A 14,696-nucleotide genomic window follows, 5' to 3' on the forward strand; every position below is an offset into this window, starting at 1 on the left:
AGTAGAGCACTAATCGACTATCATCAGCAATAATCGACTAGTTTCCATCAACACCTTGGGTTTCCACAGTCTACACTGTGACGTGCTCAAGAAACAACAAATCTACTCAAATCTTAGCCTACACGAGAAAAATCTAATGCTGAGCCGCTGGGATGATGTCGATCTATAGGCCCAGCCTTTCGCAAGAAGAAGAATGAAAATCAAAAAGTGGTACCTGGTACCTACACTCTTACATATATTTTATTAATAGATGATTACTTAATTCATTCATGTGTACTGACTGTTAATTGTTGGCTAATCCTGCCCACGATTCCTTACTAGTAAATGTTTCTAAATACATGGATCTTCATGAAGATCAAACCAAGATCCTTGTAACATCAGGACGTGTGAATATAGGAAGCCACCAAAACAGGGCTTGTTTAGATTCCATTTGCGTGGGACCTCAGAATCTCGACTCCTCGTGCTCATTCTGCCTGAATCACTTGCCGCCCTGTCATCACTGGTCCAGGAATGGCCCTCTTTCTTATTCCAGCTACCCCAGTGCATTGATTAATTAAGTGAGCAAAGCAAATACACAGAGAAATACAGGAAAAATATGCACTGAGATTCCTGACAGTTTTTTACAGGTTCAGTTAGTCAACGACAAAACCTTGTCATTACAAACCCCATGTTTTCACACATGGAACAAACAAGAAGATGCCTCCATTGAAGTGATACTAAGTTTGGCATGATTCAACTTGCTCGCTATCAGAAATGCCCTTTGGTAATACAGAAGATCCCTTCAAAGAACCACAGAAGAGACAGAAGGTTGACTGTTACTTAGAGTAGACTAAGGTTCAATCCAGATGGAAGAAGGAGGTAGTGATGAGGGAAGTACAGGTCAATCCCCTCCGGAGAGTCATTCTGAGGGGCACAGAGGAGGACACAGTACACAGAGGAGCACATGCACAATGTGTGAGCACAGATGAATTGGACTGAGGCGACATGTTGAACCTGATTTAAATTCTCTAAAATATGTATGTGTATGAAAACACCACATGACACTACATGGACTGGACACGCTTCGTTACTATGTATCAACGAACGACTAGACATCTATTGATTTCTTTAAAGATCCTTCACTTCATTTTGCGCTTACTATGCTCTTTAGTACTGAATAATTATTTGACTTCTTCATGTCTACTTTTCTATAATTGTTCTGCAAACCTGAACAAAGGACCCCACCACAAAGGGCCTGCTTCGATGCCATTTTATTGGACCTCAGAATCCCAAAGCCTCGTGCTCATCTTTAGATCACATGCCCCCAGTCATCATTGGTCCTGGAATGGCCCTCCTTCTCTATTGCCGTCTATATCGGTGCATTGCTTAATTATTGAGGAATACAGGCAAATCACAAATCAAGAAGAAAATGCATTAAGATCCCCAACCTCCAGCTAATACACTCCATGTGTCAAGCACAAAGCGTGTCAGGACAATCCCCACTGTTTCACATACGGAAAAATTACTCTAATGCCTCTACCAATGAAAGGTACGCGAACATTGGCGAGTGTGTACTTCATCGGTGGCATTAAGGCTCGGCACTATGACAGAAAAAGACTTTTTAAAAACGGAAAGAACAACAAAGGCAATGATGTTGACTAGTACTTACAGTGGACCAAGGTATAAGCTAGATGCAAAGAGGGAGACAGTGACAACAGGAGAAAGGTCAATCCCCTTGGCAGAGTCCATTCTGAGGAGTACAGAGCAGAGAAGAGGATAAAAATGACACATTCTCTCCAGCAATCCTTGCTTTTCCACCTATCATTGTGCTGGACCTCAGAGTTCCAGACACGAAATATTCATCATCCCAGACTCATACGCCGGCAGCTGTCATCATTGGTCCGTGAACGGCCCACCCCCTTCATGCTTATCTACGGTCTTTCCCGACTCATCCATCCATTCACCAATAACATTTCTAAACCACTGTGATTGAGGCTTTCGAACTGGGTCCCCTGATACCTGTACCCACCATGATGCTCAGATCACTACATAACTTTGATAGTAATAAAACTCTCACATTTTATACATGCGTTACTCAAGGACAAGATGCATCCGAACCCCACATCTGCACTGCTATCATTGGGACTTATCTGATGATTTTTCACACTTTTTAAAAGCAGAACCTCCCAAAACAGGACAAGATGTACGACTCTCACTCACATGGGACACTAGGCTGCTCAGAGAGATGCTCCGCAGAGTGCCTGGCCACGGAGAATTCCTACACCAGCTCAAATGGTCCATTGGGAGCAGCACAGAGAAGAGTAAAGGAAAAAATGGAAGACAATGATAACTAAGACATTCTCTGTTTTGACTCCTGAACTCATCACTGATTTTCTGCGTCATTTCCACAATCACTAACTCATTTCTATAATATCTCATATGGAAATTAATTCAAATTCCCACATCCCCAGAAAATACAGATTGTGTATAACAGACAATCTCCAAAACATCACGGGCGAACGACAATCAGGTAATTGAATCATTTCTGGTTCAGATTTTGGTTTTGTTTTTGCTCTTAAAATCATTATTTTACTACTGTATATATTCTAGCTACGAACACTGTCAGCTTCTGTTCAGCCATAAAAGAGAATGACATGTCGTCACTTATAACAAAATGGGGGGAGGGGGGGAGTAACGAGATTCTGATTTCTTTTCTCAATAAAGGAGTCAGGAATACAAAGAAAATCACCACTGATCACTCTGATGTGCAATAGGAAAGCAAGGCGTTCATGGAAGTTCAGAATGGAGGCTGGGGAAGGGAGGCAAGGGAGGAATGCAGTGAGCCTGATCGGTGCCTCTACGCGATGTTACATAGAAGGATGCAGCTGCGGTTGGGTTTGCGAAGCGCAGTGACTATAGATGTTGATCTTGAACCATTTATCTCCCACTGCTAAGAAAGGATGCAGAACCTTTGAGCAATGACAAGATGATAGTTGGTGAGGAGACATTTTTTAACCTTATGGAATTCGGATGAAATGTATACAGACATTAAAACCCCACATGGCACTACATCGATTGTACATGCTTTGTTATGATGGATCTCCAAAAACAATAATGACATCTACCAACCTCCTCTTCATGCTACATTTAAGTTTGCCTTTCCCTTGCCTGTTGTTAAAAGCAGTACATTTTTCTAGTATTTAAAATATAGAAATAAATAACAAAGCCATTAAATTCGGTAACTATCATTACTCAACTACCCAAGGGCATGGAAACTTGCGGGCTACTCCCATTGGTCTCCAAACAAACACCATGACACCATGTGGCCTGTCATTTACATCGTTCTCATTCCAATCAGACCCTCCATGATGAAGAGAGCGCAGCAGGGTAGGGAATGACATTCTCTCCAGAGACGGATTTTCTCAACTGTTCATTGGCGTACTATCTTACGCTTTCACTAACTCATGAGTGTTTGTTCTCGTTCTCGAGAACCTTCAAACTTACAAGCTAAGTAGAGCACTAATCGACTATCATCAGCAATAATCGACTAGTTTCCATCAACACCTTGGGTTTCCACAGTCTACACTGTGACGTGCTCAAGAAACAACAAATCTACTCAAATCTTAGCCTACACGAGAAAAATCTACTGCTGAGCCGCTGGGATGATGTCGATCTATAGGCCCAGCCTTTCGCAAGAAGAAGAATGAAAATCAAAAAGTGGTACCTGGTACCTACACTCTTACATATATTTTATTAATAGATGATTACTTAATTCATTCATGTGTACTGACTGTTAATTGTTGGCTAATCCTGCCCACGATTCCTTACTAGTAAATGTTTCTAAATACATGGATCTTCATGAAGATCAAACCAAGATCCTTGTAACATCAGGACGTGTGAATATAGGAAGCCACCAAAACAGGGCTTGTTTAGATTCCATTTGCGTGGGACCTCAGAATCTCGACTCCTCGTGCTCATTCTGCCTGAATCACTTGCCGCCCTGTCATCACTGGTCCAGGAATGGCCCTCTTTCTTATTCCAGCTACCCCAGTGCATTGATTAATTAAGTGAGCAAAGCAAATACACAGAGAAATACAGGAAAAATATGCACTGAGATTCCTGACAGTTTTTTACAGGTTCAGTTAGTCAACGACAAAACCTTGTCATTACAAACCCCATGTTTTCACACATGGAACAAACAAGAAGATGCCTCCATTGAAGTGATACTAAGTTTGGCACGATTCAACTTGCTCACTATCAGAAATGCCCTTTGGTAATACAGAAGATCCCTTCAAAGAACCACAGAAGAGACAGAAGGTTGACTGTTACTTAGAGTAGACTAAGGTTCAATCCACATGGAAGAAGGAGGTAGTGATGAGGGAAGTACAGGTCAATCCCCTCCGGAGAGTCATTCTGAGGGGCACAGAGGAGGACACAGTACACAGAGGAGCACATGCACAATGTGTGAGCACAGATGAATTGGACTGAGGCGACATGTTGAACCTGATTTAAATTCTCTAAAATATGTATGTGTATGAAAACACCACATGACACTACATGGACTGGACACGCTTCGTTACTATGTATCAACGAACGACTAGACATCTATTGATTTCTTTAAAGATCCTTCACTTCATTTTGCGCTTACTATGCTCTTTAGTACTGAATAATTATTTGACTTCTTCATGTCTACTTTTCTATAATTGTTCTGCAAACCTGAACAAAGGACCCCACCACAAAGGGCCTGCTTCGATGCCATTTTATTGGACCTCAGAATCCCAAAGCCTCGTGCTCATCTTTAGATCACATGCCCCCAGTCATCATTGGTCCTGGAATGGCCCTCCTTCTCTATTGCCGTCTATATCGGTGCATTGCTTAATTATTGAGGAATACAGGCAAATCACAAATCAAGAAGAAAATGCATTAAGATCCCCAACCTCCAGCTAATACACTCCATGTGTCAAGCACAAAGCGTGTCAGGACAATCCCCACTGTTTCACATACGGAAAAATTACTCTAATGCCTCTACCAATGAAAGGTACGCGAACATTGGCGAGTGTGTACTTCATCGGTGGCATTAAGGCTCGGCACTATGACAGAAAAAGACTTTTTAAAAACGGAAAGAACAACAAAGGCAATGATGTTGACTAGTACTTACAGTGGACCAAGGTATAAGCTAGATGCAAAGAGGGAGACAGTGACAACAGGAGAAAGGTCAATCCCCTTGGCAGAGTCCATTCTGAGGAGTACAGAGCAGAGAAGAGGATAAAAATGACACATTCTCTCCAGCAATCCTTGCTTTTCCACCTATCATTGTGCTGGACCTCAGAGTTCCAGACACGAAATATTCATCATCCCAGACTCATACGCCGGCAGCTGTCATCATTGGTCCGTGAACGGCCCACCCCCTTCATGCTTATCTACGGTCTTTCCCGACTCATCCATCCATTCACCAATAACATTTCTAAACCACTGTGATTGAGGCTTTCGAACTGGGTCCCCTGATACCTGTACCCACCATGATGCTCAGATCACTACATAACTTTGATAGTAATAAAACTCTCACATTTGATACATGCGTTACTCAAGGACAAGATGCATCCGAACCCCACATCTGCACTGCTATCATTGGGACTTATCTGATGATTTTTCACACTTTTTAAAAGCAGAACCTCCCAAAACAGGACAAGATGTACGACTCTCACTCACATGGGACACTAGGCTGCTCAGAGAGATGCTCCGCAGAGTGCCTGGCCACGGAGAATTCCTACACCAGCTCAAATGGTCCATTGGGAGCAGCACAGAGAAGAGTAAAGGAAAAAATGGAAGACAATGATAACTAAGACATTCTCTGTTTTGACTCCTGAACTCATCACTGATTTTCTGCGTCATTTCCACAATCACTAACTCATTTCTATAATATCTCATATGGAAACTAATTCAAATTCCCACATCCCCAGAAAATAAAGATTGTGTATAACAGACAATCTCCAAAACATCACGGGCGAACGACAATCAGGTAATTGAATCATTTCTGGTTCAGATTTTGGTTTTGTTTTTGCTCTTAAAATCATTATTTTACTACTGTATATATTCTAGCTACGAACACTGTCAGCTTCTGTTCAGCCATAAAAGAGAATGACATGTCGTCACTTATAACAAAATGGGGGGAGGGGGGGGAGTAACGAGATTCTGATTTCTTTTCTCAATAAAGGAGTCAGGAATACAAAGAAAATCACCACTGATCACTCTGATGTGCAATAGGAAAGCAAGGCGTTCATGGAAGTTGAGAATGGAGGCTGGGGAAGGGAGGCAAGGGAGGAATGCAGTGAGCCTGATCGGTGCCTCTACGCGATGTTACATAGAAGGATGCAGCTGCGGTTGGGTTTGCGAAGCGCAGTGACTATAGATGTTGATCTTGAACCATTTATCTCCCACTGCTAAGAAAGGATGCAGAACCTTTGAGCAATGACAAGATGATAGTTGGTGAGGAGACATTTTTTAACCTTATGGAATTCGGATGAAATGTATACAGACATTAAAACCCCACATGGCACTACATCGATTGTACATGCTTTGTTATGATGGATCTCCAAAAACAATAATGACATCTACCAACCTCCTCTTCATGCTACATTTAAGTTTGCCTTTCCCTTGCCTGTTGTTAAAAGCAGTACATTTTTCTAGTATTTAAAATATAGAAATAAATAACAAAGCCATTAAATTCGGTAACTATCATTACTCAACTACCCAAGGGCATGGAAACTTGCGGGCTACTCCCATTGGTCTCCAAACAAACACCATGACACCATGTGGCCTGTCATTTACATCGTTCTCATTCCAATCAGACCCTCCATGATGAAGAGAGCGCAGCAGGGTAGGGAATGACATTCTCTCCAGAGACGGATTTTCTCAACTGTTCATTGGTGTACTATCTTACGCTTTCACTAACTCATGAGTGTTTGTTCTCGTTCTCGAGAACCTTCAAACTTACAAGCTAAGTAGAGCACTAATCGACTATCATCAGCAATAATCGACTAGTTTCCATCAACACCTTGGGTTTCCACAGTCTACACTGTGACGTGCTCAAGAAACAACAAATCTACTCAAATCTTAGCCTACACGAGAAAAATCTACTGCTGAGCCGCTGGGATGATGTCGATCTATAGGCCCAGCCTTTCGCAAGAAGAAGAATGAAAATCAAAAAGTGGTACCTGGTACCTACACTCTTACATATATTTTATTAATAGATGATTACTTAATTCATTCATGTGTACTGACTGTTAATTGTTGGCTAATCCTGCCCACGATTCCTTACTAGTAAATGTTTCTAAATACATGGATCTTCATGAAGATCAAACCAAGATCCTTGTAACATCAGGACGTGTGAATATAGGAAGCCACCAAAACAGGGCTTGTTTAGATTCCATTTGCGTGGGACCTCAGAATCTCGACTCCTCGTGCTCATTCTGCCTGAATCACTTGCCGCCCTGTCATCACTGGTCCAGGAATGGCCCTCTTTCTTATTCCAGCTACCCCAGTGCATTGATTAATTAAGTGAGCAAAGCAAATACACAGAGAAATACAGGAAAAATATGCACTGAGATTCCTGACAGTTTTTTACAGGTTCAGTTAGTCAACGACAAAACCTTGTCATTACAAACCCCATGTTTTCACACATGGAACAAACAAGAAGATGCCTCCATTGAAGTGATACTAAGTTTGGCACGATTCAACTTGCTCGCTATCAGAAATGCCCTTTGGTAATACAGAAGATCCCTTCAAAGAACCACAGAAGAGACAGAAGGTTGACTGTTACTTAGAGTAGACTAAGGTTCAATCCAGATGGAAGAAGGAGGTAGTGATGAGGGAAGTACAGGTCAATCCCCTCCGGAGAGTCATTCTGAGGGGCACAGAGGAGGACACAGTACACAGAGGAGCACATGCACAATGTGTGAGCACAGATGAATTGGACTGAGGCGACATGTTGAACCTGATTTAAATTCTCTAAAATATGTATGTGTATGAAAACACCACATGACACTACATGGACTGGACACGCTTCGTTACTATGTATCAACGAACGACTAGACATCTATTGATTTCTTTAAAGATCCTTCACTTCATTTTGCGCTTACTATGCTCTTTAGTACTGAATAATTATTTGACTTCTTCATGTCTACTTTTCTATAATTGTTCTGCAAACCTGAACAAAGGACCCCACCACAAAGGGCCTGCTTCGATGCCATTTTATTGGACCTCAGAATCCCAAAGCCTCGTGCTCATCTTTAGATCACATGCCCCCAGTCATCATTGGTCCTGGAATGGCCCTCCTTCTCTATTGCCGTCTATATCGGTGCATTGCTTAATTATTGAGGAATACAGGCAAATCACAAATCAAGAAGAAAATGCATTAAGATCCCCAACCTCCAGCTAATACACTCCATGTGTCAAGCACAAAGCGTGTCAGGACAATCCCCACTGTTTCACATACGGAAAAATTACTCTAATGCCTCTACCAATGAAAGGTACGCGAACATTGGCGAGTGTGTACTTCATCGGTGGCATTAAGGCTCGGCACTATGACAGAAAAAGACTTTTTAAAAACGGAAAGAACAACAAAGGCAATGATGTTGACTAGTACTTACAGTGGACCAAGGTATAAGCTAGATGCAAAGAGGGAGACAGTGACAACAGGAGAAAGGTCAATCCCCTTGGCAGAGTCCATTCTGAGGAGTACAGAGCAGAGAAGAGGATAAAAATGACACATTCTCTCCAGCAATCCTTGCTTTTCCACCTATCATTGTGCTGGACCTCAGAGTTCCAGACACGAAATATTCATCATCCCAGACTCATACGCCGGCAGCTGTCATCATTGGTCCGTGAACGGCCCACCCCCTTCATGCTTATCTACGGTCTTTCCCGACTCATCCATCCATTCACCAATAACATTTCTAAACCACTGTGATTGAGGCTTTCGAACTGGGTCCCCTGATACCTGTACCCACCATGATGCTCAGATCACTACATAACTTTGATAGTAATAAAACTCTCACATTTGATACATGCGTTACTCAAGGACAAGATGCATCCGAACCCCACATCTGCACTGCTATCATTGGGACTTATCTGATGATTTTTCACACTTTTTAAAAGCAGAACCTCCCAAAACAGGACAAGATGTACGACTCTCACTCACATGGGACACTAGGCTGCTCAGAGAGATGCTCCGCAGAGTGCCTGGCCACGGAGAATTCCTACACCAGCTCAAATGGTCCATTGGGAGCAGCACAGAGAAGAGTAAAGGAAAAAATGGAAGACAATGATAACTAAGACATTCTCTGTTTTGACTCCTGAACTCATCACTGATTTTCTGCGTCATTTCCACAATCACTAACTCATTTCTATAATATCTCATATGGAAACTAATTCAAATTCCCACATCCCCAGAAAATAAAGATTGTGTATAACAGACAATCTCCAAAACATCACGGGCGAACGACAATCAGGTAATTGAATCATTTCTGGTTCAGATTTTGGTTTTGTTTTTGCTCTTAAAATCATTATTTTACTACTGTATATATTCTAGCTACGAACACTGTCAGCTTCTGTTCAGCCATAAAAGAGAATGACATGTCGTCACTTATAACAAAATGGGGGGGGGGGGAGTAACGAGATTCTGATTTCTTTTCTCAATAAAGGAGTCAGGAATACAAAGAAAATCACCACTGATCACTCTGATGTGCAATAGGAAAGCAAGGCGTTCATGGAAGTTCAGAATGGAGGCTGGGGAAGGGAGGCAAGGGAGGAATGCAGTGAGCCTGATCGGTGCCTCTACGCGATGTTACATAGAAGGATGCAGCTGCGGTTGGGTTTGCGAAGCGCAGTGACTATAGATGTTGATCTTGAACCATTTATCTCCCACTGCTAAGAAAGGATGCAGAACCTTTGAGCAATGACAAGATGATAGTTGGTGAGGAGACATTTTTTAACCTTATGGAATTCGGATGAAATGTATACAGACATTAAAACCCCACATGGCACTACATCGATTGTACATGCTTTGTTATGATGGATCTCCAAAAACAATAATGACATCTACCAACCTCCTCTTCATGCTACATTTAAGTTTGCCTTTCCCTTGCCTGTTGTTAAAAGCAGTACATTTTTCTAGTATTTAAAATATAGAAATAAATAACAAAGCCATTAAATTCGGTAACTATCATTACTCAACTACCCAAGGGCATGGAAACTTGCGGGCTACTCCCATTGGTCTCCAAACAAACACCATGACACCATGTGGCCTGTCATTTACATCGTTCTCATTCCAATCAGACCCTCCATGATGAAGAGAGCGCAGCAGGGTAGGGAATGACATTCTCTCCAGAGACGGATTTTCTCAACTGTTCATTGGCATACTATCTTACGCTTTCACTAACTCATGAGTGTTTGCTCTCGTTCTCGAGAACCTTCAAACTTACAAGCTAAGTAGAGCACTAATCGACTATCATCAGCAATAATCGACTAGTTTCCATCAACACCTTGGGTTTCCACAGTCTACACTGTGACGTGCTCAAGAAACAACAAATCTACTCAAATCTTAGCCTACACGAGAAAAATCTACTGCTGAGCCGCTGGGATGATGTCGATCTATAGGCCCAGCCTTTCGCAAGAAGAAGAATGAAAATCAAAAAGTGGTACCTGGTACCTACACTCTTACATATATTTTATTAATAGATGATTACTTAATTCATTCATGTGTACTGACTGTTAATTGTTGGCTAATCCTGCCCACGATTCCTTACTAGTAAATGTTTCTAAATACATGGATCTTCATGAAGATCAAACCAAGATCCTTGTAACATCAGGACGTGTGAATATAGGAAGCCACCAAAACAGGGCTTGTTTAGATTCCATTTGCGTGGGACCTCAGAATCTCGACTCCTCGTGCTCATTCTGCCTGAATCACTTGCCGCCCTGTCATCACTGGTCCAGGAATGGCCCTCTTTCTTATTCCAGCTACCCCAGTGCATTGATTAATTAAGTGAGCAAAGCAAATACACAGAGAAATACAGGAAAAATATGCACTGAGATTCCTGACAGTTTTTTACAGGTTCAGTTAGTCAACGACAAAACCTTGTCATTACAAACCCCATGTTTTCACACATGGAACAAACAAGAAGATGCCTCCATTGAAGTGATACTAAGTTTGGCACGATTCAACTTGCTCGCTATCAGAAATGCCCTTTGGTAATACAGAAGATCCCTTCAAAGAACCACAGAAGAGACAGAAGGTTGACTGTTACTTAGAGTAGACTAAGGTTCAATCCACATGGAAGAAGGAGGTAGTGATGAGGGAAGTACAGGTCAATCCCCTCCGGAGAGTCATTCTGAGGGGCACAGAGGAGGACACAGTACACAGAGGAGCACATGCACAATGTGTGAGCACAGATGAATTGGACTGAGGCGACATGTTGAACCTGATTTAAATTCTCTAAAATATGTATGTGTATGAAAACACCACATGACACTACATGGACTGGACACGCTTCGTTACTATGTATCAACGAACGACTAGACATCTATTGATTTCTTTAAAGATCCTTCACTTCATTTTGCGCTTACTATGCTCTTTAGTACTGAATAATTATTTGACTTCTTCATGTCTACTTTTCTATAATTGTTCTGCAAACCTGAACAAAGGACCCCACCACAAAGGGCCTGCTTCGATGCCATTTTATTGGACCTCAGAATCCCAAAGCCTCGTGCTCATCTTTAGATCACATGCCCCCAGTCATCATTGGTCCTGGAATGGCCCTCCTTCTCTATTGCCGTCTATATCGGTGCATTGCTTAATTATTGAGGAATACAGGCAAATCACAAATCAAGAAGAAAATGCATTAAGATCCCCAACCTCCAGCTAATACACTCCATGTGTCAAGCACAAAGCGTGTCAGGACAATCCCCACTGTTTCACATACGGAAAAATTACTCTAATGCCTCTACCAATGAAAGGTACGCGAACATTGGCGAGTGTGTACTTCATCGGTGGCATTAAGGCTCGGCACTATGACAGAAAAAGACTTTTTAAAAACGGAAAGAACAACAAAGGCAATGATGTTGACTAGTACTTACAGTGGACCAAGGTATAAGCTAGATGCAAAGAGGGAGACAGTGACAACAGGAGAAAGGTCAATCCCCTTGGCAGAGTCCATTCTGAGGAGTACAGAGCAGAGAAGAGGATAAAAATGACACATTCTCTCCAGCAATCCTTGCTTTTCCACCTATCATTGTGCTGGACCTCAGAGTTCCAGACACGAAATATTCATCATCCCAGACTCATACGCCGGCAGCTGTCATCATTGGTCCGTGAACGGCCCACCCCCTTCATGCTTATCTACGGTCTTTCCCGACTCATCCATCCATTCACCAATAACATTTCTAAACCACTGTGATTGAGGCTTTCGAACTGGGTCCCCTGATACCTGTACCCACCATGATGCTCAGATCACTACATAACTTTGATAGTAATAAAACTCTCACATTTTATACATGCGTTACTCAAGGACAAGATGCATCCGAACCCCACATCTGCACTGCTATCATTGGGACTTATCTGATGATTTTTCACACTTTTTAAAAGCAGAACCTCCCAAAACAGGACAAGATGTACGACTCTCACTCACATGGGACACTAGGCTGCTCAGAGAGATGCTCCGCAGAGTGCCTGGCCACGGAGAATTCCTACACCAGCTCAAATGGTCCATTGGGAGCAGCACAGAGAAGAGTAAAGGAAAAAATGGAAGACAATGATAACTAAGACATTCTCTGTTTTGACTCCTGAACTCATCACTGATTTTCTGCGTCATTTCCACAATCACTAACTCATTTCTATAATATCTCATATGGAAACTAATTCAAATTCCCACATCCCCAGAAAATAAAGATTGTGTATAACAGACAATCTCCAAAACATCACGGGCGAACGACAATCAGGTAATTGAATCATTTCTGGTTCAGATTTTGGTTTTGTTTTTGCTCTTAAAATCATTATTTTACTACTGTATATATTCTAGCTACGAACACTGTCAGCTTCTGTTCAGCCATAAAAGAGAATGACATGTCGTCACTTATAACAAAATGGGGGGAGGGGGGGAGTAACGAGATTCTGATTTCTTTTCTCAATAAAGGAGTCAGGAATACAAAGAAAATCACCACTGATCACTCTGATGTGCAATAGGAAAGCAAGGCGTTCATGGAAGTTGAGAATGGAGGCTGGGGAAGGGAGGCAAGGGAGGAATGCAGTGAGCCTGATCGGTGCCTCTACGCGATGTTACATAGAAGGATGCAGCTGCGGTTGGGTTTGCGAAGCGCAGTGACTATAGATGTTGATCTTGAACCATTTATCTCCCACTGCTAAGAAAGGATGCAGAACCTTTGAGCAATGACAAGATGATACTTGGTGAGGAGACATTTTTTAACCTTATGGAATTCGGATGAAATGTATACATACATTAAAACCCCACATGGCACTACATCGATTGTACATGCTTTGTTATGATGGATCTCCAAAAACAATAATGACATCTACCAACCTCCTCTTCATGCTACATTTAAGTTTGCCTTTCCCTTGCCTGTTGTTAAAAGCAGTACATTTTTCTAGTATTTAAAATATAGAAATAAATAACAAAGCCATTAAATTCGGTAACTATCGTTACTCAACTACCCAAGGGCATGGAAACTTGCGTGCTACTCCCATTGGTCTCCAAACAAACACCATGACACTATGTGGCCTGTCATTTACATCGTTCTCATTCCAATCAGACCCTCCATGATGAAGAGAGCGCAGCAGGGTAGGGAATGACATTCTCTCCAGAGACGGATTTTCTCAACTGTTCATTGGCGTACTATCTTACGCTTTCACTAACTCATGAGTGTTTGTTCTCGTTCTCGAGAACCTTCAAACTTACAAGCTAAGTAGAGCACTAATCGACTATCATCAGCAATAATCGACTGGTTTCCATCAACACCTTGGGTTTCCACAGTCTACACTGTGACGTGCTCAAGAAACAACAAATCTACTCAAATCTTAGCCTACACGAGAAAAATCTAATGCTGAGCCGCTGGGATGATGTCGGTCTATAGGCCCAGCCTTTCGCAAGAAGAAGAATGAAAATCAAAAAGTGGTACCTGGTACCTACACTCTTACATATATTTTATTAATAGATGATTACTTAATTCATTCATGTGTACTGACTGTTAATTGTTGGCTAATCCTGCCCACGATTCCTTACTAGTAAATGTTTCTAAATACATGGATCTTCATGAAGATCAAACCAAGATCCTTGTAACATCAGGACGTGTGAATATAGGAAGCCACCAAAACAGGGCTTGTTTAGATTCCATTTGCGTGGGACCTCAGAATCTCGACTCCTCGTGCTCATTCTGCCTGAATCACTTGCCGCCCTGTCATCACTGGTCCAGGAATGGCCCTCTTTCTTATTCCAGCTACCCCAGTGCATTGATTAATTAAGTGAGCAAAGCAAATACACAGAGAAATACAGGAAAAATATGCACTGAGATTCCTGACAGTTTTTTACAGGTTCAGTTAGTCAACGACAAAACCTTGTCATTACAAACCCCATGTTTTCACACATGGAACAAACAAGAAGATGCCTCCATTGAAGTGATACTAAGTTTGGCACGATTCAACTTGC

The 14,696-nt window shown here is 41.9% G+C and overlaps 4 non-coding genes and 4 pseudogenes across 4 annotated transcripts; all 8 read right to left on the reverse strand.

Moving 5' to 3' along the window:
* Nucleotides 1–1,253: 1,253 nt before the first annotated feature.
* LOC141422190 (small nucleolar RNA SNORD113/SNORD114 family) lies at nucleotides 1,254–1,321 on the reverse strand (annotated as a pseudogene).
* A 487-nt stretch (nucleotides 1,322–1,808) lies between these two features.
* Nucleotides 1,809–1,883, reverse strand: LOC141422117 (small nucleolar RNA SNORD113/SNORD114 family). Its single transcript, XR_012446768.1, has one exon. It is a non-coding gene; the product is annotated as a small nucleolar RNA SNORD113/SNORD114 family (small nucleolar RNA).
* Nucleotides 1,884–4,742: 2,859 nt separating this feature from the next.
* On the reverse strand, nucleotides 4,743–4,810 carry LOC141422191 (small nucleolar RNA SNORD113/SNORD114 family; annotated as a pseudogene).
* A 487-nt stretch (nucleotides 4,811–5,297) lies between these two features.
* On the reverse strand, nucleotides 5,298–5,372 carry LOC141422118 (small nucleolar RNA SNORD113/SNORD114 family). Its single transcript, XR_012446769.1, has one exon. It is a non-coding gene; the product is annotated as a small nucleolar RNA SNORD113/SNORD114 family (small nucleolar RNA).
* Nucleotides 5,373–8,232: 2,860 nt separating this feature from the next.
* LOC141422192 (small nucleolar RNA SNORD113/SNORD114 family) lies at nucleotides 8,233–8,300 on the reverse strand (annotated as a pseudogene).
* Nucleotides 8,301–8,787: 487 nt separating this feature from the next.
* On the reverse strand, nucleotides 8,788–8,862 carry LOC141422119 (small nucleolar RNA SNORD113/SNORD114 family). Its single transcript, XR_012446770.1, has one exon. It is a non-coding gene; the product is annotated as a small nucleolar RNA SNORD113/SNORD114 family (small nucleolar RNA).
* A 2,857-nt stretch (nucleotides 8,863–11,719) lies between these two features.
* LOC141422193 (small nucleolar RNA SNORD113/SNORD114 family) lies at nucleotides 11,720–11,787 on the reverse strand (annotated as a pseudogene).
* A 487-nt stretch (nucleotides 11,788–12,274) lies between these two features.
* On the reverse strand, nucleotides 12,275–12,349 carry LOC141422120 (small nucleolar RNA SNORD113/SNORD114 family). The gene has a single exon (XR_012446771.1). It is a non-coding gene; the product is annotated as a small nucleolar RNA SNORD113/SNORD114 family (small nucleolar RNA).
* Between the last annotated feature and the right edge of the window lie 2,347 nt (nucleotides 12,350–14,696).

Source organism: Castor canadensis, chromosome 3 (assembly GCF_047511655.1).
Source record: "Castor canadensis chromosome 3, mCasCan1.hap1v2, whole genome shotgun sequence".
In the NCBI taxonomy this organism is placed as follows: domain Eukaryota; kingdom Metazoa; phylum Chordata; class Mammalia; order Rodentia; family Castoridae; genus Castor; species Castor canadensis.